Source organism: Panthera pardus, unplaced genomic scaffold (genome assembly GCF_024362965.1).
Source record: "Panthera pardus isolate Hobbes unplaced genomic scaffold, ASM2436296v1 HiC_scaffold_8, whole genome shotgun sequence".
Taxonomy (NCBI): domain Eukaryota; kingdom Metazoa; phylum Chordata; class Mammalia; order Carnivora; family Felidae; genus Panthera; species Panthera pardus.
In genome coordinates, this window is record NW_026527013.1 from 60228566 (window position 1) to 60253678 (window position 25113).

The window sequence follows — 25113 nt, forward strand, 5'->3', positions numbered from 1 at the left end:
TGGCTCAGTTGGTTCAGCTCCAGACTCTTGACTTTGGCTCAGGTCAAAATCAGGTTCTGTGCTGACAGCGCGGAGCCTGCTTGGTATTCTCTCTCTCCCTCTCTCTACCTCTCCCCTGCTTTCTCTCTCTCAAAATAAATGAATAAAACAAACTTTAAAAACAATAAAATAAGGAATTGGTTAAGTAAATCATGCTATATAAATAGATACAATATTAAGTAATACAATTAATAACTTGAGAATCAAAATTATTTTATTACATGAAGAAAGTACAATATAAGATGATCAATAAAATATGATTTTTTTTAGATTCTATTTTTAAGTAATCTCTACTACATCCAACATGGAGTTTGAATTTACAACCCCAAGATCAAGAGTCTTATGCTCCACAGACTGAGCCAGCCAGGTGCCCCTAGAATATATGATTCTGGGTGTATATGTACATACGTGCATTATGTATTTGTGTGTATGCAGCTGGATCTATATCTTGATAAAAGATATATACAGAAGAAAACGCACCAACATGTTAACTATGATTTGCTCATGGTTTATTTCTATTTCCTTCTTCTTTACCAGATTTTCTAACATGAATGAACATAGATAACTATTGGATTACTTTCCTATTACTGTTTAAATTATCACCAACTTGGTGGCTTAAAATAACACCAATTTGAGGTGCCTGGGTGGCTCAGTTGGTTAAATGTCTGACTTTGGCTCAGGTCACGATCTCACAATTCATGGGTTCAGGCCCCGCGTCAGGCTCTGTGCTGACAGCTTGGAGCCTGGAACCTGCTTCAGATTCTGTGTTTCCCTCTCTGTCTGCCCCTCCCTCACTTGTGTTCTGTCTGTCTGTCTCTCTCTCTCTCAAAAATAAATAAACATTAAAAAAATGTAAATGACACCAATTTATTTTCTTACAATGGAGGTCCAAAGTCCAGAATCGGTTTCATTGGCTAAAACCAAGGTGTCAGTAGTTCCTTTTGGAAGTGCTGAGGGAAAATCTGTTCCCTTGCCTTTTTAAAACTTCTATCACCACCTATATTCCTTGGCTTGTGGCCATTTATATTTTTCCATCTGTAAAGATCACTCTGCTTCCACCAGCACATCACCTTTTCGGACTCTGACCCTCCTATAGGGATGATGCAAGGGCAATCACATCGTTCTGGATTATCCAGTCCCGGGGATGACCCAGGATAATCCTTCTAGCTGAAGATCCTTAGTTCAATGAGACTTGCAAAGTTTCTTTTGTCAAATAAAGTAGCATTCACAGTTTTCTGGGATTAGTACAGAATACAGATATATTTAGGGACCACTTTTCAGCTTACCTCAACTATTAGCATTATCAAACTTTTCATTACTATAGGGATATATGCTTCACTATGACACTCCTTTAAGGAGGAATTGATTTCTTTGTAATGTTATGGAACATAATATATATTACTAGAACATACAGGTGAAGAAGAGGAAAAGATATATTCTGAGGGGCTCAATATATATTTTAGAATTCAATAGGGGTGATTTACAAGAAATAAGGACATAGATAGGAATTCATAATTAAAGAGAGAGATTTAGGAATTCTAGCCAATATCTTCGGAAATCACTGCCCCTTCCTAGAAGAAAACCATAGGGATGGCTACTAGTATCTCACTTAGGCCAACCACACTGATGTGTAGGAAACGTTTAATGACACTTTTTATTCAGTCATATATGTCTGCTTCCAGGAAGATGATGCCTAGGGCAGCTACTGAAAACTCACCATATGGCCAGTAAATATAAATATATAGGCATTCCCTATTCAAAAATAACAGAATACTGGGGCACCTGGGTGGCTCAGTCACTTGTGTCCAACTCTTGATCTCAGCTCAGGTCATGGTATTATTCATGAGATCAAGCGCCACTTTGGGCTCTGCACTGACAGCATGGAACCTGCTTGGAATTTTATACCTCCCTCTCTCTTTCTGCCTCTCTCTCTCTCTCTCTCTCAAAATAAATGAACTTAAAAAATCAAAATACAGTGTTTGCTAGCAAAAATTTATATATAGCAGTATCCACAGTAATGTTACATATAACCACAAGAAACTGGAAACAATCTCACTGCACAACAGTAGAGGAATTTACAAAAATTTATGCATTATCATATGTTGTGGACTGGTCTATAGCCCTAAAATCATAAATGTTATTATGTTGTTCATATGTTATTCATGACATCAGAGAATGCTATTATAATATTACAGGAAGCAAACTAGCTGCCAAAGTACATATGTTATGATCTTGAACATGTTAAAAAATAAAAAGAAGCTGGGGGAGTAGAACATTACTATGTATCATGGATCCTCAGGATGGTAGAGTTATGTGACTATTACTTTTTGGAGTTTCCAAATCTGTCATTGTACATGCTATATTTTTATAATCAAAAAGGGAAAGAAGCACAATAAAAACTATTGAATCAGCTTCCCATAAATATTGACTCAGTTATTGGGCTAAGGGAAGTTTACTACCTGGGAAGCTTTAATTTTTCCACTGGGTATCAGTCTATAGGAGAAGAAAGTGTGCCACCCTTTTTGAGTAGGGTCCCTGGGCAGGAGAGTGCACCATTAAATCCACTAAGTGGAGATAATGATCATTATCTGCTAGGTGACCTGGAAAGGCTGGAGATCTAGCAATTCTGGATATATTCTACTTTACAAACTTTAAAAGAAATTCATCTCCATCTCAGTGGGGAATACAGCCCTGAAAAAAAAAAAATAGAACTAAACAGAGCGATATATACACCAGATATTATCAGACAACAGAAAATAAAAGGACTATGTGTTAAAAGTTCTTTACTCTAAAAAGATACAATGCAATACAGTATGTTCGTTCCCCTCAACTGTACTATGATATTTAGGGGGGTTGTTAATGCTTGCCATAAACAGACTGTATGTGTAAAACAGTCTTGCTCTTTTTTCTTTATTGATTCATTGCACATTTACTTGACTTCAGTCCTCTTTGGATTGAGCAGGACAACAATACTTAGTGCTTGAGAATTCACAATAAAAATTTTGAAACCTCAAGCTATATCTGCTTATTCACAATTAAATAAATCAGCCTTTTAATCCTTTAATCTACTCTAGAAATTGAATAATTAAGCCAGAACGGGGATTGTTCCATCTGATTCAAAACATTTTGAGGTCAGCGTCTCAGAAGAGAGATTTTTCACATGTTTATTTGCTCTAATTCGCATAATTAGTATGTTAAAATGAACAAATTAGAAACAAGCAAGCAGAGGGTGCTGGATTAGCAGGAGTCTTAAAAGCTTTGCAGCTTCTTCATATGATTATTGAGGAGGCATGTTTAATTAGTATAACACACATTAGTAACAATTAAACAGAGTCAAGTTCAGGAAATTAACTCCTTGACATTTAAAGTTGGCATTTTAATTTTATAGCACTCTCAGCACAGCAGAAATTCATATATTTCAATGTAGTATTCTCATATTGTTATAACATTAAAAATCAGTCTTTTTGATATTATCACAACATGCTAGTTTATAGGTAGGAAGATGAGATTTTAGCTTCTAGAAATATCTCTATAAGACTCTCATAAATGTGAAAGTTCGGTACTCAAGGGAATAAGGATGTACGTACAATTTCAAGTGACTGTGCTTTGTTAGCTGGACTCTTTCTGAGCTGAGTGAAAAATAGAATGGAGAGACTTAAATAGTTGCTCCATTTCCTAATCCCACATCTTGTACCTCATTTGAAAGGGGTTAAGAGCCCATTAAATTCTCTTCTTGGTCCATAAGCTTCTTTTCAGTACCTTTCCCAGGTTGCAAAGAAAATTTCCTGAAGGTTAGCCATTAAAGATTACTGTACTCCTCAAAATCCTTGACTTATGTCTTGAAACGTGGGGTCATTTTAATTATCTATGGATGAAAGACAGTGGTTTGACTTCAACTGACTTTAGGTGTCTCTTATGATGTATAACATTATAAGGTTTGGAAATACTGACTTCCTAATTACAATGGGAGGAATGTTGCATTTTCTCAGCTTTTAGTTTTTATTTCTACCCTGTGTAGTTGATGACTACTGATGCATCAGTCCTAATCTCTATGGAGAATGAAATGAGAATAAAAAAAATACAAATTTGAAAAGCAGGTTTATGGATATTATCCTTACAGTTTCCGTAATGAAGGTACCGTCCCTTTGATTAAAGATGTCAAAATTGTTCTCAATAATTATTATAAGAACCAGAGGATAAAAAAGGTGGTGGAGTTATGAAAGTATTGTGTGATCATTTCTGTGTATGAAATCTTTCATATTGAAGAGTGAAATCTGATTTATGATCTCCAGCTTTTTTTTTTATTTATTTTTGAGAGAGAGAGAGAGCACAAGTGGGGGAGGGGGAGAGAGAGACAGAGAGACAGAGACAGGATCTGAAGCAGGCTCCCGGCTCTGAGCTGTCAGCACAGAGTCCGACTTGGGGCTCAAATGCACGAACTGAGAGATCATGACCTGAGCCCAAGTTGGATGCTTCACCGACTAAGCCATTCAGGTGCCCCTCAAACTTTTTTAAAGATAGTTTTCCGATGGAATAAAGATTGCAGCCCTATTCATCATACATTTCTATTAATTGAATATGTAATATATTTAATGTGGATGAAATATATATTTATTAGAGAGTTGTCCCATGTTAATTGTGATAAATACTTGGTCTTTTCTTTAGAAATTAAAAATAAGAAGTCAATGCAAGATGAGTTGTATAGAAACATATGAATAAAAGAAGGCCTTCTCACATCTGAGGCTGTATTCTGTCATCAGGATGAATTTACCAAAGCTAGGGTCTTTCCTTCAGTTCTGAGACTTGGAAACATGAAATTTTTAGGATGTTAAATACAATTTCTATTCTCAGGGAAAGACTCACATTAAACTAGCAAACACAAATAATGTATGAAAATAGAATGTCAAGTTATGAATATAAAGATAAATTAAAAATAAAGAAATTACAATATTCTAGGCACCTGGTGGCTCAGTCAGTTGAGTGTCTGACTTTGGCTCAGGTCATGATCTCACGGTTCATGAGTCCAAGCCCCACATCGGGCTCACAGCTGTCAACATAGAACCCACTTAAGATCTTCTGTCTCCCTCTCTCCTCTCTCTATCAGTCCCTGCCCGAGTCTCACATGCTCTCTCTCAAAAATAAGTAAAAAACATTAAAAAAAAAGAAATTACAGCATTCTGTATCTTTTTAAACTGTACTTTCTCTCCCTTTAGGCTGAGCTGATCTGGATGTCAAAAGTAATCAGGATTCATGAACTTTTCTGTATGTATATTATACCTCAATAAAATTTACAAAAACACAGTAAAAAGATGAGCATGAAATCAGAAAATAGCAAATCTGGGGGCGCCTGGGTGGCTCAGTTGGTTAAGCCTCTGACTTTGGCTCAGGTCATGATCTCACGTTTGGTGGGTTTGAGTCCCGCGTTGGGCTCTGTGCTGACAACTCAGAGCCTGGAGCCTGCTTCAGATTCTGTGTCTCCCTCTCTCTCTGCCCCTCCCCTGCTCATGCTCTGTCTCTCTCTAAAAAATAAACATTACAAAAAATATAAAATAGTAAATCTGGTGTTTAATGACATCACACTCATATAAACTGTAACCTAGTCATTCATTCGCTCAATGAATATTTTTCTTGAATATGGATATTAGGTGCCAGGCTCTGTGCTGGGCCCCGGAGTAAGCTATAGAAGCTAAATGAACATCATCTTTCAGGAAGACAAAGTAGAAGCAAAGGCCTAATATATTCAATATGCTAAGGGAGAAATATGCAGCTAAGAATACTCTATCCAGAAAGGCTATCATTCAGAATAGAAGGAGAGATAAAGAATTTCCCAGGCAAACAAATACTAAAGGAGTTTGTGACCACTAAAGCAACTCTGCAAGAAATATTAAAGGGGACTCTCTGAGTGGACAGGAAAGACCAAAAGTGACAAAACTAGAAAGGAACAGAGAAAATCTCCAGAAACAATGAGAAAGCAAATAATAAAATGGCACTGAATACATATCTATCAATAATTACTCTGAATGTAAATGGACTGAATGCTCCAATCAAAAGACATAGGGTGTCAGAAGGAATAAATATATAAGACCCATCTATATGCTGCTGATAACCGACTCATTTTAGACCTAAAGACACCTGCAAATTCAGAGTGAGAGGACAGAGAACAGGGCCCCGCCTCCAGGGTAGCCCCGCCCAGTCCCCCGCCCCCGTCACGCTTTCTCCAAGTCCTGAAACCGCCAGGCAAGTTGGCCTGAAGATCTAGCGTTCCCTGTTTTCTCATTGAGCCCTCCCCTTGGCCCGCGCGCCTTCTGCTCGCCTTCTGCGCGCTGCTGCCCGGGAGGGGATCGGGTAAGCGTGGCGCTGCGCCCCAAGCGGGCCTGGGCAGGGGTGCGGGAAGTCTGGGGTAAAGCGGTGATGGAGTCCAAAGGGGGCTGTCTGGGTGTGTGGAGATGTCACACTGAGGAGGCCCGGCCCTGGGGAAGCGCTGGGGTTGGGGCGCAGAGTGGGGGATGAGCAGTAGAGGGAGTAAACCCAGGGCCTTTGCAGGGGGACCTCGGGACGGGGTGGGGCACACCTGGAAAGTCCGGGGCCTGGGCAACGCAGAAGAGGACGTGAACCCAGAGCGGGGGGAGGCCGGTGGGAGGCCAGGGGCCTGCAAGAAGGCGAAAATAAGGGAAAACGGGAAGGGGAAAGAGAAAGTGGTCCCAGAGGGGCCTTGGGCAGAGGGGGCGCCTGGGGAGGTATCCAGGTAAGGGCCCAGGGCAGGGTCCTGGATGACGGACCTGGGATGGAGGGAGACAAACCCAGGGTCCAAGGGTCCAAGGCGGGTTTGATGCCCGGGGGGGCGAGAGGGAATCCAGACTGAGGGTTGGGCAAGTCTTCAGGTATTTCTGAGGCTCTCTCTCCCACATAGCCAGTATCTTGGCTTACTAGGCCTGCTGTCCCCCCATCTACTTATAAACTACCCAGGTGGGTACTCCAGCTGATTCTGATGCAGCTATAATTTAAGAGGCACTGTTCTGAAACATTAGAGCTTTGAGGGATTTGAAGTGGGAGTGAGAACCAGCCAGGTGTCCTGTGATGCAAGTACATTATTACATTTAATCTTCACAGCCTTGTGAAGTTGGTGCTCTTGTCCCCATTTAACTGACGAGGCACAGAAATTTCACTTTTCCAAGGACCAGCATCTAGGAAGAGGAAGAGCTGGGATTCAGACCCTCAAGGTAGGCTCCAGGGTTCTCCCACTGAACCAGGTCTCCTGTAAAGTCCAGAGGCAGTTTGGCCTCACAGCAGGTAGTGAGCAGCTGAGTGGAGACGATCGGTTCCAGCATTTTGGCTGTGCAGTGAAGAGTTAGGACTGGCCTTGTCTCTTGCCTTGGGGTGAGCACTAGTTTGTATGAGGTCCTGGTGACCAGGTCTCAGACCTGATGTGTTGGCCCCAGGGTGCCCAAAGGCCCTAGATTCAAGGCCAGCTTCTCCCTGACTCACGGGGAGGCTCCGCATCAGTGTCCTCCTCAGTCTGATGGGTACAGACTCTCCAGGAGGCATCTGCAAGAGCAATGACCTTACAGATTCCTGTGACTGGCAGCCAGGTGGGCCCTGGTCCCCCTGCCCAGCCCTTCTCAAGGCCTGTGCCCGAGGAAGGGGCTCCAAGCACACGGGCTGTGCAGGGCTCCCACTCCACACTCTGACACCTTGGCAGGGTCTGACACCTTGGTAGTTCTTTGTTGTGGGGGCCTGTCCTGGGGCACCGCCTCCATATTGTGTCCTCTGGGGGAAAGGCTGGGTGGGAACCTCTGCCCTGGAGTCAGTGCCACCCCCCCAGGTGCCCCCCCCTCTGGGGGCTACAGGACAGGGTTTTCCTGCATCCACAGCCCACTCTCCTGACAGAGGCCACCTTCACCAGCAAGGCCTGTCCTTCAGGACCTGGTGTGTTCATCTGTACTCATTTCTGTCGATGCAAATGACATCTAAACACATTCCCCTTCTGACACACCCCCATGTTCCCAAAGAAGCTGAGTGCCTTTGACTACCATCCACAGGGTTGTGGGGTCCCTGCTGGGGGATCACGGAGGCCCCACACTGTAAGGGGCACAGGGTAGGTAGGAATGCGTGCTGGGTGCTGACCACACTGGGCCTCTGGTGCACGTTTGATGAGTTGAGAGGGCATTCTTCAGTGTGCTTCCCTCACACAAGTTTCTTCTGGAACTGTTCTGTGTGGTCCTCATAGCTCTGCCCTACACATTGAGAGGAGGCCTCTTTCTTAGCAGTCAGGGAACCCTTCAGTTTAGCTCAGCTGCTGGCACTTGCCTCCTGGTGCCTACCTGGTTTCTTGGCGTATTTGGAAACTCATTTGTATTCTGTCTGAATCCCACCGCCATGAGTGTGTCATCCAGAGGGTTTCACTCATTTTGGGAGGAGAGAACGAAGCTTTGTGGTTCATGCTTCTCTAATTGTCTAGTGTTTGTGAACGCTTTTGGGCCTCTTTTTTTTTTAATGTTTATTTTTGAGAGAGACAGATGGAGCATGAGCAGGGGAGGGCAAAGAGGGAGGGAGACACAGAATGTGCAGCAGGCTCCAGGCTCCGAGCCTTCAGCACACAGCCCGACACCTGGGGCTTGAACCCATAGCTGTGAGACCATGACCTGAGCCAAAGTCAGACACTTAGCATACTGAGCCACCCGGGCTCCCCACAATGGGGAGGCCCAATGCCTCTTTTTAATTGGTTATCTTGTCTGATCTGTGCCCTTCAGCCGGTGAGCCTTCCCGCTCCCTGGTTATCCTGTGACTGTGGTGATGGGTGATTTCTCCTGCCCTTCCTCTGGTTCCTGCTTTTCCCAGCGCTGTCTTGACTTTTCCACTCCTTCCTGCTTACATGCGTGAGTCTTCCTGAAGTGATGCAGTTGTGATTAAGTTGTCAAAAGCAGCTGACTAAAGTCAACAAAGGAAGGATTCTCTGGTAGGCTGTATCTCATCCTTTGTTGATTTTAATTAGTGACTGATTTTGTCTGCTGATTTATTTTATTCATTATTGGCTTTATACATTTTGTATTAACTTTTCTGTTTTGATATCGTAATGAACTCATGGTCCTTTGCAGATTCAACTTGTGAAGTGGTAACTATCCTGTATTATTATTAGATGCTGAAGTTGTCACAGATTGACAGTGGTAGTCTGTTTACAATTTTGTTCCTTTGTCATTTTAATCCCTCCTCTGACACCTTTGAAAGCATCTTATTTTCTAGCAACACCAGAGGGTTCCAGAGCCGTCTCAATTTTTCTCCTGCCCCAAGTTATGGGATCATTGTCCTCCAAGAGTCCTGTTTTGAGTATTAGACATGAAAATCTGAGTGCAGAGATACATGGTCCCCAGACTAGGGGGACATGTTGTTGCTTTGGACTACTTTTAGAAGTGTCAGAGCCAGAAAATACATCTTGTTTTTAGGTTAGAGTTCACATGGACTTCCAGCGGTTTGATGCTCTGTACCCAACTAACTATCTGTGAAGTACATAGTGTCACGGGCAGCTAAGATTTTTCTCCCACATTGGCAGTCCTCAGCTCAGCACCATCTCTCACCCCCAGAGGAGGGCAGCTAAACTGTAAATGAAATCACAGAGCTGGAACATTGTCAGTTATCTTTTGATGCATAACAAAGTACTGCCAAACCTAGGGACTTAAACAGACAGTGATTTATCATTTCTCAATGTTCTGTGGATTGCTGGGGTGTATCTTTGGCTTCACGGGGGTGATCTGGGGTCACTCAGGGGCCTGATCCCTTTTTAGTGGGGGAAGCAACAGAGTTGTCTTTTGAAAACATAAACAGTCACTCTGAGGAAGAAGCATGTACTCCTTGCTCTGCCTATAAGACCCTACGTGACCGGCTGCCTTGTCCTCCTTTCCTGCCATCCTCTTGTATCTACATACCCCAGACTTGTTGGCCTCTTTGCCTTTCCTTCCTTGGAAGCACCAAATTTGCCCTACCTCAGTGCCTCTGTACTCGCTGTTGTCTGCTTGCAGGGCTCCTCTCCTAGATCTTTGCACAGTTGGCTTTTTTTTAAGTTTTATTTATGTATTTTTTAGTAATTGCTACCCCAGTGTGGGGATCAAACTTGCAACTCCTAGATCAAGAGCTGCATGCTTTTCTGACTGAGCCAGCCAGGCACCCCTGCACAGGGGAAATTTTTTTATACTTAGGGTTCATTAAAATGTCACCCTCTCTTCTTGAGTCTTTGATCCTCCATCCACACCCTACCCTACACTTTCCCAGGATAGTCCCTGTCAATTCACAGCATTTAATTTATCTTGTTCACTTACTTGTTCTCTTGTTTATTTCTGTCTCTGCCTCTAGAATGCAAATTTCCTGAGAGCAGGACCTTTATCTGTCTTGCTTTCCACTGCATTCTTGGTGCCTAGAAAACTCCTTGCATAAAAGGAAGGAAGAAAACATTTGTTGAATGGATGATAAATCATTCATGCACCAAAGGAGGAGAGGGATGAGTAGGTGGAGCACAGAGGATTTTTAGGGCAGTGTAACTACTGTGTGTGATATAATGATGGATGCATGTCATTCTACATTTGTCCAAACCCATCGACTATACAACACAGGAGTGACCCCTACTGTAAACTGGACTTGGGGTGATCATGATGTGCCAGTGTGGGCTCACCAGTTGTAACATGCTCCTGTCTCGTGTGGGATGTTGGGGTATATGGGAACTCTGTGTACATTCCTCTCAATTTCTCTGTGAACCTAAGACTGCTCTAAAAAATAAAGGTGTTTTTTTTCTTTTTTTTTTTAATAGTGCACATCCATTGGGAAGAAGTCTGAACAATATAGACATACATATAAAGTCCAGAGGATTATATCCATACCTTCTGCACCCCAAGCCCTTTCTGTTTATATCCGCTCCTCTTGTGTTGACTGGCTGGGTGGCTGTGATGCCTTTCATGGGAAAGATGAGATTGAGAGGTGGAATGGGGAAACTGGGAGCTCTGTGTTAGACCTAGGGTGCCTGAGATGCCTCTCAGACCGCTGAATGGGAAGTTGGCTCTCCGTGTCTGGATCCTGGGCTGAGGGCCGAGCTGGGAGATGTGATTGGGAGGTAGTAGCAGCGTATCATTGTTACTTCAGGCTATGGGACTGGGGGAAGTCCAAGCACAGGCTGAAGACAGAAGACAAGTGAGGAGAGTCTGGAGTGTCATCGTTAGAGATCAGAGGGAGAAGCCACACCAGGAAAAGAGACAGGACACCCATGGAGTAGGACAAAATGAGGCATGCATGGAAACCTGGGAAGGGCTGCCAGATAAAATACAGAATTTGAGAGAAACGGTGACTCACTTTTCAGCATAACTATGTCCCATTTTATCTGTGAAATCTGGCAACCCTAAGCTGGAAGAAGAATGGTGTGACATCATATCAGCCTTTCCACAGTGATGCTACAGGCCAGGAATGCCTGCTGGACCTATACTACTTGTGGTGATCCCCTTGCGGGTTCCCCTCCTGGAGCCATTGTTGAAGCTGGATCAGCCCTTGTGGTTCTTGTTATATTATTGCAGGAAGTGCCTTAGCACAGTCATCAGGGAACTTTGGAGAACAAGATTTATTACTCACAGGTCCTGGCAGGTCCAAGGCATGCCCGAGGGCCACACAGCCACACAGTATAGTCTCAGGTGGAGAGGGAGGGAGGATGCGTGGGCCTGGGGCTCTGCATTTGTTGGGATGAGATAATTAGGGTTTCATGGGTTCACTGATTATCGGATGGCTTAAAACATGAGAACAAGAAGTAGGATAAGGGAAGGGAGAAGCAGAGTCACTCAAGCAGTCAGTGATCTAGATTACTCAGGACTTTCTAAAAGGGGAGCTTCATGGGTGGGAAGAGGCCTTCTGGGGTTGGTTTGCTAGGAGCTGCCTTTGACATGGATGCCTCAGCAATCAAAGGCTTCTTGACATGCACACACTAGGAGCCCCAGGAGAAACAAAATCAGTCCCAGCACCATTAACCTAGCCTTTATTGTAGAGTGCTGAACACAGGAAAGCTCCAGAAGAGCCTTTTAACAAGGGGGAGGTGGGCAGAATGTTTTAAGGGCTTTAGGGGGAAGGTATTTGTCAGAGTTCCTGTAGATGTAGCAGGAAGGGGGCAGCAGCAGTGTGGCCATTTTCGGAAATGAGAGCAGGGCGTCATTCTTGATGGTCAGCAGCTCTTCTGTGCAGGCTGGACTGGACTTTATCAGGAGGAAGGAGAAGGGATGAAAAAGGAGCAGGGGCTAAAGCCACATGCAGGAGGGGTGGGGGGCACACTGCGGGGACAAGGATGTGAGGAGGCCACGGCGGGCAAGTCTCAAGTCCTTGAGTCTCTCATGCCCTAGTGAATCTGGCTAAGACGTTGGGCACACTGAGGTCTGCGGGGATTGTTTGGCATCGTGCAGGTGACCTCTGGTCTTGGCAAGGGCCACGTGTGCAGGAAGGAGCCAAATGGGTGTTGAGCACAGAGGCAAGGACATAGAGACAGTATGGACATGTCTCTTTCATTGTGCCCTGAAAGGGAGGAGAGAAATAGGGTACAAGCTAGAGGATGGCTTGGGGTCCAGGGAACTTATTTGAGAGACAGATTCTAGTGCAAAGTCCTATTGTCGGAGGATCCCACAGAGGGAGTGCGGAGAAACTGAAAAGGCAGGAAAGGAGACCCTTGCTAGTGCTAGTTCCTGAGAAGGCCAAGGTGGGCTCCAGGGCCCAGGGGAGAGGCAGTGATAGCCCTTCTCAGGATTTGTGAGGGTAAAGAATGAAGGGCTGCTGCATGGGTCCTGGGTAGCTGTGTCTGTTTTTTGTGGGTTTTCTTTTTAAGAGATTAAGTATCTGGCACTGCAGGGACTCAGGAACTGTCCCCTCCCCAACCCTATTCTACTAAGCATCCTTTCTCCCCTTGGGTTCGAAGGGAGCCACATAGGATAGCAGAATGGGGACCTGAGACCCTATTGATTGTTCTGTATGTGGCTCCGGATGAGGTTTTGGGGTGATAGTGGGGTTCGTGGGATCCAGAGCCAACAGCCAAGAAAGAATTCTTGAAGACGTCTTTGGTGCAAAAAGGTGATTTTTATTGAAGCATGAGGACAGGACCCATGGGCAGGAAGAACTGCCTGGGACCATGAGGAGAGACTGGGGGAGGTAAAGTCCGGGGGAAGTTTCCAGTGAGATTTTCATATGCCAAAGAAGACTCATAGGATACCAGAGGCCTCGCCATTGTCAAGCTAAGGTGGTTTTTCCCTGTAGCAAAGCATTAACTCCAAAGAGTTCCTGGAGAAACGTTTTACTCTGCCAGCCTCAAGTAATTGTCAGTGGGCTGCAGGTTATAAGGAAATTTAGTTCTATATGCCATTTCCTTCTGCCTTTTTTTCCCACATCAGCTCCAGTGGTGGTAGGACTGGTACTCTTCCCCTCCCCCCCAGCGCCATTACCTGCCTCCCCACTGTGGCCAGGCCTCCTATGTATGCCTGACTCAGTTTACCACTGTTGCTTCACAGCTTGCGGTGAATTTAAAAAGAATGGTTAATTTGCCTCAAGGTTCAGGCTCAGAGGGTCTAAGGCAAGAAAGCCACTGGGAAGATGGAGTGTGGGCCTCAGTCAGAATGAATGACCTGGGCCTGGACCAACGAGGTAAGGGTGACTTCTGTAGGGGTAGGACCAGGGCAGGAACCAGGGTGGTACCTCTGTAGCAAGAAGAGCAGACATTTCCTGTTTTGCTGCTGGGCTGCTTGAAAGCCTTTAGGAGGGGGGACTCATGGTGTAATACGTAATTTCCGTCTTTTTTTTTTTTGTAGTTTATTGCTTTTTTGAGCTGAGCAAAGCCTGCCTTCACCCAGGTTCTGTAGCCTTGTGTGTGTGGACTGTTCTACCTTCACTCGTGTCCCCAAAGATGTGAGGCTTCTCCTGTGTCCTCCTTACTCATTGCTCACAGCTCAGGCTGTCCTCACAGGCCCAGCATCTCTGCTGACTTAATAAAACTGCTGTACTCAGTGCAGGGCTCCTGGTGCCTTGCCAATGGGGATCTGGGGCTGGTGGCCTTGGGCTGACTAGGAGTTAAAACATGTAGCGACTTGTCCCTGCTGTGTTCTTTCCTCTATTCTTCCTCAGTCTATAAATCCTCTGGCAAAAAAGATTTTACCAACCACTGGGTGAACTATCAAGGATGACATGAGAAATTATATAAAAATTATATCCATGCTAAAAATAGGGGTGGACAGATGTATACATTTTATTAAATAAAACAACCCAGGATCTAGGACATTGATTTTAAAAAAATAGCATGTGTGTGTGCACACATTGGAAGGATATACACTAGATTTAGCATTAGTTATTTGGGGGCAGTAACATGGTCAGTGATTTAAACATCCTTATTTATATCTTTGTGCTGTCTAAATTATATTTCTTATTAACACATTACTTTTATGTTAAAAAGCAATCAGGGTTTTGGGGTTTTTTTGTTTTTGTTTTTGTTTTTTGTGGGTTTTTTTGGAAAGGGATGGTTCTTCAGGAGTAGAATTGATGGATTATGGTTCTACAGCATGGCTGAATGCAAGAATCTTCATGTCAGGTAAAAGACACCACACCTGAAGAATAAGTGGAATGTGACTATTGATCTAAATTGCGGTGTAAGCAAAACACTGTTATTTAGGGCTGTATTCTTAGTTGGTAACACTAAATACGGATGATACAGAAACTGAGGAGTGATTCTTTCCAGAGTTTGGACAGTCACCCCTGTGATAAGGAATAAACGTTATTGTTAGGGGCTCAGAGAGTTTGGGAAGCTGCTAGTGTTCTGCTTCTTTACCTATTCCATAAATAATTCATGATTTTTTTTATTTATTTGTAAATCACATACCATAAAATTTGCCCCTTCAAAATGTATAATTCAGGAGAACAGAAGATACACGTTCACACAAAGACCTGCATATGTTCTATGTTCATGTAATAGCCAAAAAGTAAAAAAAGTTCATGACATGGTGAATGGATAAACCAAATGTGTTCTATCCATACAGTGGAATATTATTTGACCATAAAAAGGAGTGAAGTACTCATTGATGTAACAACATCAGTGAACCTGGAAAACATTATGCTAAGTGGTGTCTTATGTGTTTTTGACTTGCATTTTCCTAACAACTGATGTTGAGCATCTTTTAATGTGCTTATTGGCCATTCTACTCCTTTGCCAGTTTTTAAATTGGATTTATTGTTGAGTTGTAAGTATTCTGTATAAATTCGGGATACTAGACCCTTATCAGATTAGATGGCAGATATTCTCTCTCTTTATGTGGATTGTCTTTTTACTTTATTGATAGTGTCCCACAAAACTTAAATTTTGATGAAGCCCAATTTATTTAATTTTTCTTTGGTTGCTTTTACTTTAGATATCGTGTCTAAGAAACCGTTACCTAATCCAAAGTCACTAAAACTTATACCTACGTTTTCTTTTAAATGTTTTATAGTTTTAGCTGTTAGGTTTAGGGCTTTGGACCATTTTGTGTTAGTTTTTGTATATGGTTTGAGGTAGGAGTCTAAACACATGATTTTGCATGTGGATATCCAGTTATTTTGGCACCATTTTTGAAGAGGCTCTTCTCTTCCCATTAAATAGCCTTGGCATCCTGGCTGAAAATCAATTGAACACAGGCGCATGGGTTTATTTGTGGATTCTCAACTCTATTTCATTGATCTATATTTTGATTTTAATACCAGTACTATACTGTCTTGATTATTGTAGCTTTATAGTAAGTTTTGAAATCAGGAAGTGTATTCTTTTTTTCAAGATTGTTTAAAATTCTGGCTTTCTTGCATTTCCCTATGGATTTTAGAATTAGCTTGTCATTTTTTTGTGAAAAAGATGAATATAATTTTGATAGGAATGCATTGGATTTGTAGATCAGTTTGAGAAATATCACCATCTTAACAATATAAGCCTTTCAGTCCATGAGGACAGGATATCTTTTCATTTTATTAGGTTTCTCAAAATTCCTTTCAACAATGCTTTACAGTTTTCAGGGTAAAAGTTTTTACACTTTTTTTTGGTTACCTTTATCCTTAAGTATTTTATTCTTTTTGATGCTATTGCAGATGCAGTTTTTTTAGTTTATTAGATTGTTCATTGCTAGTGTATAGAAATAAAACTGACTTTTAAAAAATTGATCTTGTATCCTACAACCTTGCTGAACTTACTGGTTGTATGTGTGTGTGTATGTATTCCTTAGAATGTTCTACGTACAAGATCATGTCATCTGTAAACAGTTTTACTTCTTCCATTCCAATTTGGATGCCTTTTATTTCATCTCTTGCCTGATTGTGCTAGATAGGACTTCAAGTACAATGCAATAGGACAGGAGTGGCAAAAGCAGGTATCCTTGTCTTGTACCTAATGTTAAGGAGGATGCTTTCAATCTTTCACCGTTAAGTTTGTTAACCGAGGGTTTCTCATAGATAAACTTTATCAGATTGAAATAATTCCCTTAAATTCCTAGTGATTTTTTTTTAGTATTTGTATCATCAAAGTGTTGGATATTGCTGAATGCTTTTCTGATCTATTGAGTGAATCGTTTTTTTTTCCTCCATTCTATTAATATGGTGTAAATACATTGATTTTCACAAATTGAACAACTTTGCATTCCTGAGATAAATCCCACTTGGTCATGTTGTATAAGACTTTTTATATGCCACATAAATCACTTTGTTAGCATTTTGTTGAGGAGTTTTGTGTGTATATTTATAAGGCTCTTATACTGGTCTGTAGTTTTCTTAGGTTGGCTCTGTCTGATTTGGGTATCAGGCAAATGTTCCCATTTCATCAATTTGTTTGGGAGTGTGTGAAGGATGGTGTTAATTCTTTTTTAAATGCTTGGTAAACTTCACTAGTGAAGCCATCTGGTCTTGGACTTTGTGGAGGAATTTTTTGTATTGCTAATTCAATCTTTTCATTGTTACAGGTCTCTTAATTTTTTTTATTTCTTCTTAATTAGTTTGTCAGTGTGTTTGTAGGAATTTGTCCATCTCATCTAGATTTTCTAACATCTTGGCATACAATTGTTCATAGTATTCCCTCATTATTATTTTTATATTAGGTGAATGTGATAACCACTACACTACAGACACAATTCTTTTTATATTTGTAAGTTCAGAAGTAGTGTTCCCTCTTAAATATTTACATCCTCTCTCTTTCTTGGTCAGTTTTAGCTAAAGGTTTGTGTATTTTGTCAATCTTTCCAGAGACCCAACTGTTGCTTTTGTTGATTTTCTCTATGGTTTTTCTATTCTCTATTCCATTTATTACCACTCTAATCTTTATTGCTTCCCAGCCTCTACTTTTTTTGTGTTAGTTTAGTCTTCTTTCTCATTTTTCTTAAGGTGAAAGATCAATTTATTAATATAAGCTTCTCTCTTTTATTTTTTGCTTTTTCATATATACATTTTAAGCACTGTATTCCCAGCATCCCATAAGTTTTGGTATGCTATATTTTCATTTTAATTCATATCAAATAATTTTATGATTCCCTCGTGATTTCTTCTTTGACCCTTTAGTTATTTGGGTGTGTTGTTTACACAAACTTGTGAATTTCCCAAATTTTCTTTTATTTATTTGTAATTTTATTGCATTTTGTGTGTTTTTTATATGATGTGTGGTTTATCCTAGTGAATGTTCTGTATATATTGAAAAGAATGTCTATTCTGCTATTGTTGGGTGGAATGTCCTATACATGTATGATCTAATTTGTTTATAGTGTTCAAGTCTTCCCTTTTTTTGTCGATCTTCTGATTGTTCAGTAGATTATGGAAAGTAGAGTATTGAAGTCTCCTATTATTACTGAATTGTATTTCTCTCTCTCCAATTCTGTCAGGTTTTGCTTCATGTATTTTTGGCTATATTGTTAGGTGTATATAATTGTTATGTTTTTTGATAATTATTGATGCATTTACCATTATCAAATGCCCTTCTTTATCTGTAGTAACAATTCTGTTTTAATGTCTGTTTGCCTGATGCTAGGAAAGTCACTCCCCCCCCCCTTTTTTTGGTTACTATTTGCATGGTATATGTTTTAAAAACCTTTTTACTTTCGACCTATCCATTTATATTTAGTGTAATTACTGATAAGATAGCATTCTATCTGACATTTTGCCATTTGTTTTCTATATCTTATGGTTTCGTTCTGTTCCTCTATCCTTCATTACTATCTTCTTTTGTATTAGGTGGATATTTTCTAATGTATTATTTTTATTCCATTGTTATTTTAAATATATATATATTTTAGTTATTTTCTTAGTGGTTGCTCTGAGGATTACAATTCCTTCCTTAGATAACATTGTAATTTAAATTAATAGCAATCAATTTCACTAGTATATGAAATTTTGCTCCTATATAGCTCTGTTCGCTCCTACTTTGTGCTCCTCCTGTCATACAAATTACATTTGTGTATATTGTGTACCTATATATAGTGATTTATAATTACTGAATTATGCAGTTGCCTTTAAGTTGGATAAGAGAAAATAGAGTTACAATGCATTTATACATTTTTTTAAATTTGCCTATGTAGTTACCTTTACTAGTGTTCTTTATTTTTTTATATGATTTTAAAGTACTATCTAGGTCCTTTCATTTCAGCCTCTCGGTCTTTCTTTGGTGTTTCTTGTAGGGCAGGTGTGCTAGTGGCACATTCTCTTGGTTTTTGTTCATTTGGGAATCTCTTAATTGTCCTTCATTTTTGAAGGATCCTTTTTCTGCTTTTCAGAACTGTTGGTTGAAGGTCTTATTCTTTCAGCACTTTGAACATGTCATCCCACTGCCTCTGTCCTCCATGGATTCCGATGTGAAGTAAGCTGTTAATCTTCCTGAGGAGTCCTTGTCATGAAGAGTCGCTTCTCCCTGCTTTCAAGATTTTCTGTCTGTCTTTTACTTTTGGCAGATTGATAGTGGTGTGTCTTGCGGTAGATCTCGTGTAATTTGTGCTCTTGTATTCTACTTGTGATTTGTTAAGCTTCTTGAATATGGAAGTTTGATCATATTTGGAAAGCTTTTGTGCATTATGTCTTCAAATATTCTTTTGGACCCCTTTATTTTTTCATCCCTGAGACTCCCGTTATACATGCTGGTGTACTTGATGCTATCTCAAGGGCCCTGAGGACTTGTTCATTTTTCTTCATTCTGTTTTCTTTCTTTTCTTCAGATTGGATAATTTCTGTTGACTTAGCTTTCAGTTCAGTTGTTCTTTATTCTCCCTGCTCAGATCAGCCATTGCACTCCTCTAGGGCCATTATATTTTACAACTCCAGAATTTTGATTTGGTTCTTCTTTAAAATAGTTTTTATCTCCTTCTTGATATTCTCCATTTTGGTTAGACTCCATTTTTTTACTTTATCTAGTTCTTCAGGGATAGTTGTTTAAGTTCTTTGAACATATTACTGAGCCAAGCTGGAACACTGGTGGAAAAACCAAGCAGCACTCAGAGATCCTGGTGGGTTGGAGATTTATTTTACACTAGTGGGCTCAGAGGAGACTTTTTCTCCAAAGGTCTCAGCCCAGAATGCAAGTGGGTAGGGTAATTTATAGCTAACAGCCTTCATATCTGTGGGAGTTTTCACGCACACAGCAAACAAAGGAAGAAGAAACTGGAGGAGGGGTCTCTAAGCTAGAGACCAGAGTTTGTTTAAGTCCAATCAGCCATCTTTGGTGTGCCTTATCCACTTCTCCAACATTCCCCCCCTTTGATGCCTTTTTAAAAAACTTTTAGTAGGCATCACCTTTCAATTTTACAGGTTGGTACTCTCGGAAGGCTTGCAGTACTTTGGCAAGCAACAGTGTTTTCAATAAAACATACCATGACATTCAGTATACAGGGGCCAATGGATACAAGTAACATTATGGAGAGGAGGGGCCCTACTACCAGGGCAGAAAGCCAGGATGCCCAGTCTGTGAGATCCCATCCTTTCCATTGATTGATATTTTCCTGTTGTCTATGTTGAATTCTTTCCTTGAGTTCCTTAACCTTAGTTGTAACTATTCCTGACTGGTTTATGAAATAGCAACATTCCTCCTCCAGAAAGATATAAGTCCCTCCTTTTTCTGAAGTGAGGAGGTCGAGGGCTCACCTGTTTTGGAAGGTCACTGCTGCCAGAGAGTTTATTTGGCTTTGTAAGGTTACCAGAGAATCTGCCACCTGTTCCATGTCTTCATTTAGCTCTTGAGATAGTTTATGGTATAGTCCTATGGATGAACCTATGCCCCCTATTCCAGTTCCTAGTCCTGTCGCAATTCCTGCTGCTATCAGAATGGGTAGCAGGATTGCCCATTTAGTCCAGGCAGTGGGGCTAAAAGTTGTTAGGAGCTGATCTTCAGTGTATACGCATATCTCTGGGGTTAGGAAGATGGGATAACATCTCTGAGTCCAGTTGGCCTGTAAGCATTGGTAGGCCGAATTAGAACATAGATAGAACACCCCAGGGGTTGAACATAGGGTTGTATTCCTCTTTAAGGTTATATTTCTTCCGTATAGAGAGGTACCGTTCATACCTTCAGGGACAGATTAGATTGTTGGCATTTGTGAGACGGATCCCAGTGGCCAGGGGTCCAATTAAGACAGAAGTGTTGGTTTTGAGATTTTCAGGAGCTTCCTAGGTAAAAGGGATAGGAGTGGCTAAGTAAGCCCTCCTGCTGAGGGGAAGCACATCCAGCAGGTTTGGGTGTGATTATCTATTTTATGGAGGATTGGTAAGGTAGTGTTAGTCCAACGTTGGAGTGGAGAATTGGTAAGCATCTGATTGAGGGCTGAAAGGCTCAAACCCTGGTAGGCTGCTGGGCGAGTGGTCACCTTTATGGCTTATATTACCCCGTTCTGGGTATCCTTTATAACCTTTTGAAGGGCCCTGTCCTGTATCCCTTCCCTGCCTGAGATTCCCCCATTGAGGAAGGTAAGTATAGCAAGCTTCCCTCTCTGGAGGTCCTTGTTGTGACATGGGTTCCTGACATTTTGGGTTATCTCTACAGTCCAATACTCAGTCCTTGGGGCACCAGGTAACTGACAGAGAGTGGGTGTTTTTCCCTTGTATCAATCTTTGTGGAGGGAGGTGAAGACGCTGAATGCCCTTGACTCACTTATTGTCATATAACAATCCTGGGGGCAAAGTGGGTAAGCAGCAGTTGTGAATGTGAGAGAGGTTATCATAATATACAGGCAATACTTAATAATCCTCCCATCCAGAGGAAGTATGTGAGACCCAGCATGCATCTTTTGTCCCATCTCTAGCTTGTTGGTGCAGTCTCTATCAGCCCAACAGTAAGAAGTTAGATGAGGGCTATGATCCCAGTGAGGGGCAAGGGCTGGCAGAGTTGCATCCAAACCCCTAGGCTCGGTCCACGTGTTGATTACTCAAGCTTCTGTTGTGCGCAGGCCAGCCAACTTCTGGGGCGTGGCTGGAGCAGGGCTGGAGATCTCAGGGGCCAGTGTCTTTTTGAGGGTCAGATTAAGCGGGTTGACTGCATCTGGATCACTTTGCCAGGTTGAGGGCTCCTCCGAGTTGGCCTTCTTAGCTCTGGAGTGATGGATCCATGGGGTGATACCTGAAACTGAATCCTCTCTTTGGTTGTATGTCTGTAAAGTCCACCTCCAAGTCTTTGAAAGGGGTGGGTTTCTGGTAACTGTCAGATCAGGTTTAGGGAACGTATGGTTTGCATATTTAGAGATCCATCCTGTTTTCCAGTTTTTGAATATCATATCTTATTGTTATCCCCATAGTATAACAAGCACAGAAGATTGCCTCTATATGAAATACTGTGACAGTTTTCTGAAGTTTATCTCAAGTCTAGTTTAGGCAAATAACAAACATTTAAAGGCAATCATAACTAGAATTTAACATCCATAATGGTGCATTGATGAAACATAGTTGTTTTCTCTAAAACCTGCCCTTTCCAGAGATAGCCAAATTGAGACCAATGCATTTGTAGAACAAATCCAGTCTTAACAAATCTGGCCTAATTATTTACATAAGCTCAGCCAGAATAGCGATTGATCATGAGGATCTTTTAAATTTTGCTTTGTTGGAACCTTTTATAAGGAATCTCTGGGTTGAACTTTTAGTAGCCTCTCCAGGCCATCAGACAGGCCTGCAATACCTGTAGAATTGGATGAATTCCTCTTCATGAGGTCCCCAAGAAATCCTGAGATTCCTGCACCTTCCAGGAAGTGACCTTCTTTACTTACCTGGTGAGGCTGCTGGGAACTCTGTAAGCAAGGCACCAGGCCAACATTTCCAAAGGGCTTTATGGCTCCATGTTTTATAAAGCCAACCCTAATTCCTTAAAGTTGTCTGGTCATATCTGAGTCTATGATTGTCATCCTCAAATATGACATTCCAGTCAAAGCCTTGGTAAAATAACCAGTATTTCCAAATGGTGACCTGTTATAAGATGAACGGATTCTTATTGAACTTTTGCAAACAATTGTAATTGCCATGAAAGAAAGAATACTCATTGAGAGTTTTGAATTTCAGGGGAATTATGTAGAGAGAAAACATAAATGCTTCAGTTTACAAATTCATACTTTATGACATTTTTTGTATATCATAGATATCTTAAGAGAAAGTTTCCTTAATCTGGGAGAGGAGACATTAGGGAACCAGCAATATTTTCAACAAGAATCACAAAACTATAATCTTCCTAAATTCATTTAATCCCATGTTCTTAATTCTTGTTCAATTTGAATGCAGCTTTTTAGTTCTGGAAATTTTTACCCATTTTAGTATTAATCTTAAAGATGTCGAATACCTGTATTAATCCCCAAAGTCCTTTTTATAAATCTCCTTAAAGAATAAACATGTTTTGTGAGAGAATAAGAACAATTATAAATGGCAAAATCTCAGAAATAGACATTGTTAAAGATCTGATGAGAGTTCATTATGATGCAGTGGACAAAGAAATTCGGTTATTTCTGTGACACATAACATCTCAAGTCATCAGAATATTAAGTGATGACCTTTTATCAAAACATTAAAATTTTAGGAATTGCATATATTCAGGTAGTTACAACATTTATCTGTGAAATACACTCTAAGGTTTACCATTGTATGACAGGGCTTTTCCAAGTAACTTAACAACCCAAATATAAAGGCCTAATTGGTCAAGAAGACTTTATTTACCATTTAAATCCTGAGACGTTTGTTAAAACCCCAGAAGTCATAAGTGCATCCTAAATAGGATTACAGATCATTACAAATCTTACAATTTTATATATTCAACCAAAGTGGTAATAAAAGATCCCAAAGGTGAGTGTACAGTATTATACAGCTGTTATCAAAACCTAGCTCCTTTAACATTCAGAAGTTTTAACTAAGTAATCAAAGACCTGATAGAGATGAGACCTAAAACTTTGATTTTCCCAGAGGATAAACCTTTGTTTGCATTGTCTTACCAAGAGCAGATCAACAGTTCAAGAAAACTTTGTCATTTGAGCAGAGGAAAAGCAAGATTTCAACCTTATACTAGTGTATTTTTAAGATTCCATTCATCTAAACCTTCTATAACTTTCTTTTGCTTCTAAATTTTGTCCCAAAGCCATTCCTTTCCAAATAACCAGTCTCATTTAGGACAAAATTACTTTCTTCTACCTTCAACAAAACTGTGTTTCCATTCCTTATATCTTTCTTATATACCTCCTATTTTCCTACATAAAGAGTTGCTTTCTTTATTTTCATCAGTCTTAAGTACATTTAGCAGAATTTTAACTCTTAGGAAACCTTATCTCCAATGGAGGACTTAGTAACCAATTGAGAGGTGTTTACATCAGAATTTTTTTAGATGGTAAATTCATGAACCAATTAAGTACAAAGCATGTTTTCCAATAGGTCCAAATAGCCTTAATTTATCAGCAATAAGAAGTGAAAAACACAAACCTATGTTCAATAATCAAAGCTTTAGCATTCCATCCTATTTGGAGTTTCAGGTTACCAAGGACCTTGAAAGTTATCTTAACAATTACCCATGAAAACTTTGAGACAGACAAAATTAACTATCATTAACAAATTGCAACAGAGATAACATGAGCTTATTTGACCTTTGCTAATAACTTTAAAGACAGGTCCAATAAACTTAAATTAGTTTAACCACCAAATATGTTTCACCTGCATCCACCTAAAACTCAATTTTTCCCCTTTGTCAATTTTCATTTGGGGCGCCAGTGGAGATACCTGAAATGGGTGGTCTAAGGGGGGTGCACTTTGCTCCTTGACTTGGAGGGTGGGAGGAGGAACCAATGGTGCCTGAGACACTGAGGATGGTTTAGGACCACACCCAAGTTGGTGCAGAAGCATGAGGGGGAGGGGAAGACAGAAGCAGCAACTGCTTGGGAATATTCCTTAAAGTCCCTGTCCTGAGGTAGACTGACTACAGTTGGCTCCAGTTATAGCCGTTAACCTGAGAAATGAGGGAGAATCTCTCACCTGTTAAGCAGAGGAATAGGGAGAGAGTCAGTGTCCCCTTTTAGTCTGTTTCTATCTCAGCTAGACCAATAAGGTCCCCTTCTCAAGGTTCCTCCTGATCTCCGCTGGGTTTCTGGGACTTTCCCTGGTTAGGACATATGTTCTTTTTAATGTCCTTTCCTCTTGCAGCTGGGCATATTTATGGCCTTCTCAGCCCCCTGCTCTGATCCCCCTGAGGGCCTCTGGATATCAGCGGATGTGGACTGGCATCTGAAGAACACCTGCTTCTGGCCAAGGGTGCAATCTGGCCGCTGGGCTTTGTGGGGGAGGGTTTTCTGGCCTGGAAGGGGAGGAGAAATGGGGGACTGCCGCAGCATTGCCCTGGCTGCTGTGGCTGGGGGCAGTGGCAGCATGGAGTCCTGCAGGGGAGGAGTTTCAAGCTCAGGGGGGAGGGGAGGGAGCCTAAAGAGTCATGAAGAGGGGAACATTAGGGGAGCAGTGGGTCGCTTCTTTGGCTCCCTGGGTGAGTCTCCAGATAAAGCGGCTAAAACCTTTGCCTGGTTCTCCTGGCTCCTTCCCGACCCGACAGTGCTCCCGTGAGGCAGAGTCACAAAGACAGAGGGACAGGGGCACCCCCTC

The 25113-nt window shown here is 41.4% G+C and overlaps 1 protein-coding gene across 11 annotated transcripts in view; it reads left to right on the plus strand.

Moving 5' to 3' along the window:
* LOC109261385 (solute carrier family 41 member 3-like) overlaps positions 1-25113 on the plus strand; it is a 319912-nt gene that overhangs the window by 168263 nt on the left and 126536 nt on the right. For 8 of the 11 annotated variants that reach the window (XM_053896891.1, XM_053896887.1, XM_053896883.1 and 5 more), the window contains exon 1: positions 6311-6384. The exons of the other annotated variants lie outside the window; for them this stretch is intronic. The gene's annotated coding sequence lies outside the window, so the exon portion shown is untranslated. Of the gene's footprint in view, positions 1-6310; positions 6385-25113 lie in introns of those variants that run through there. 11 annotated transcript variants of the gene reach the window in all.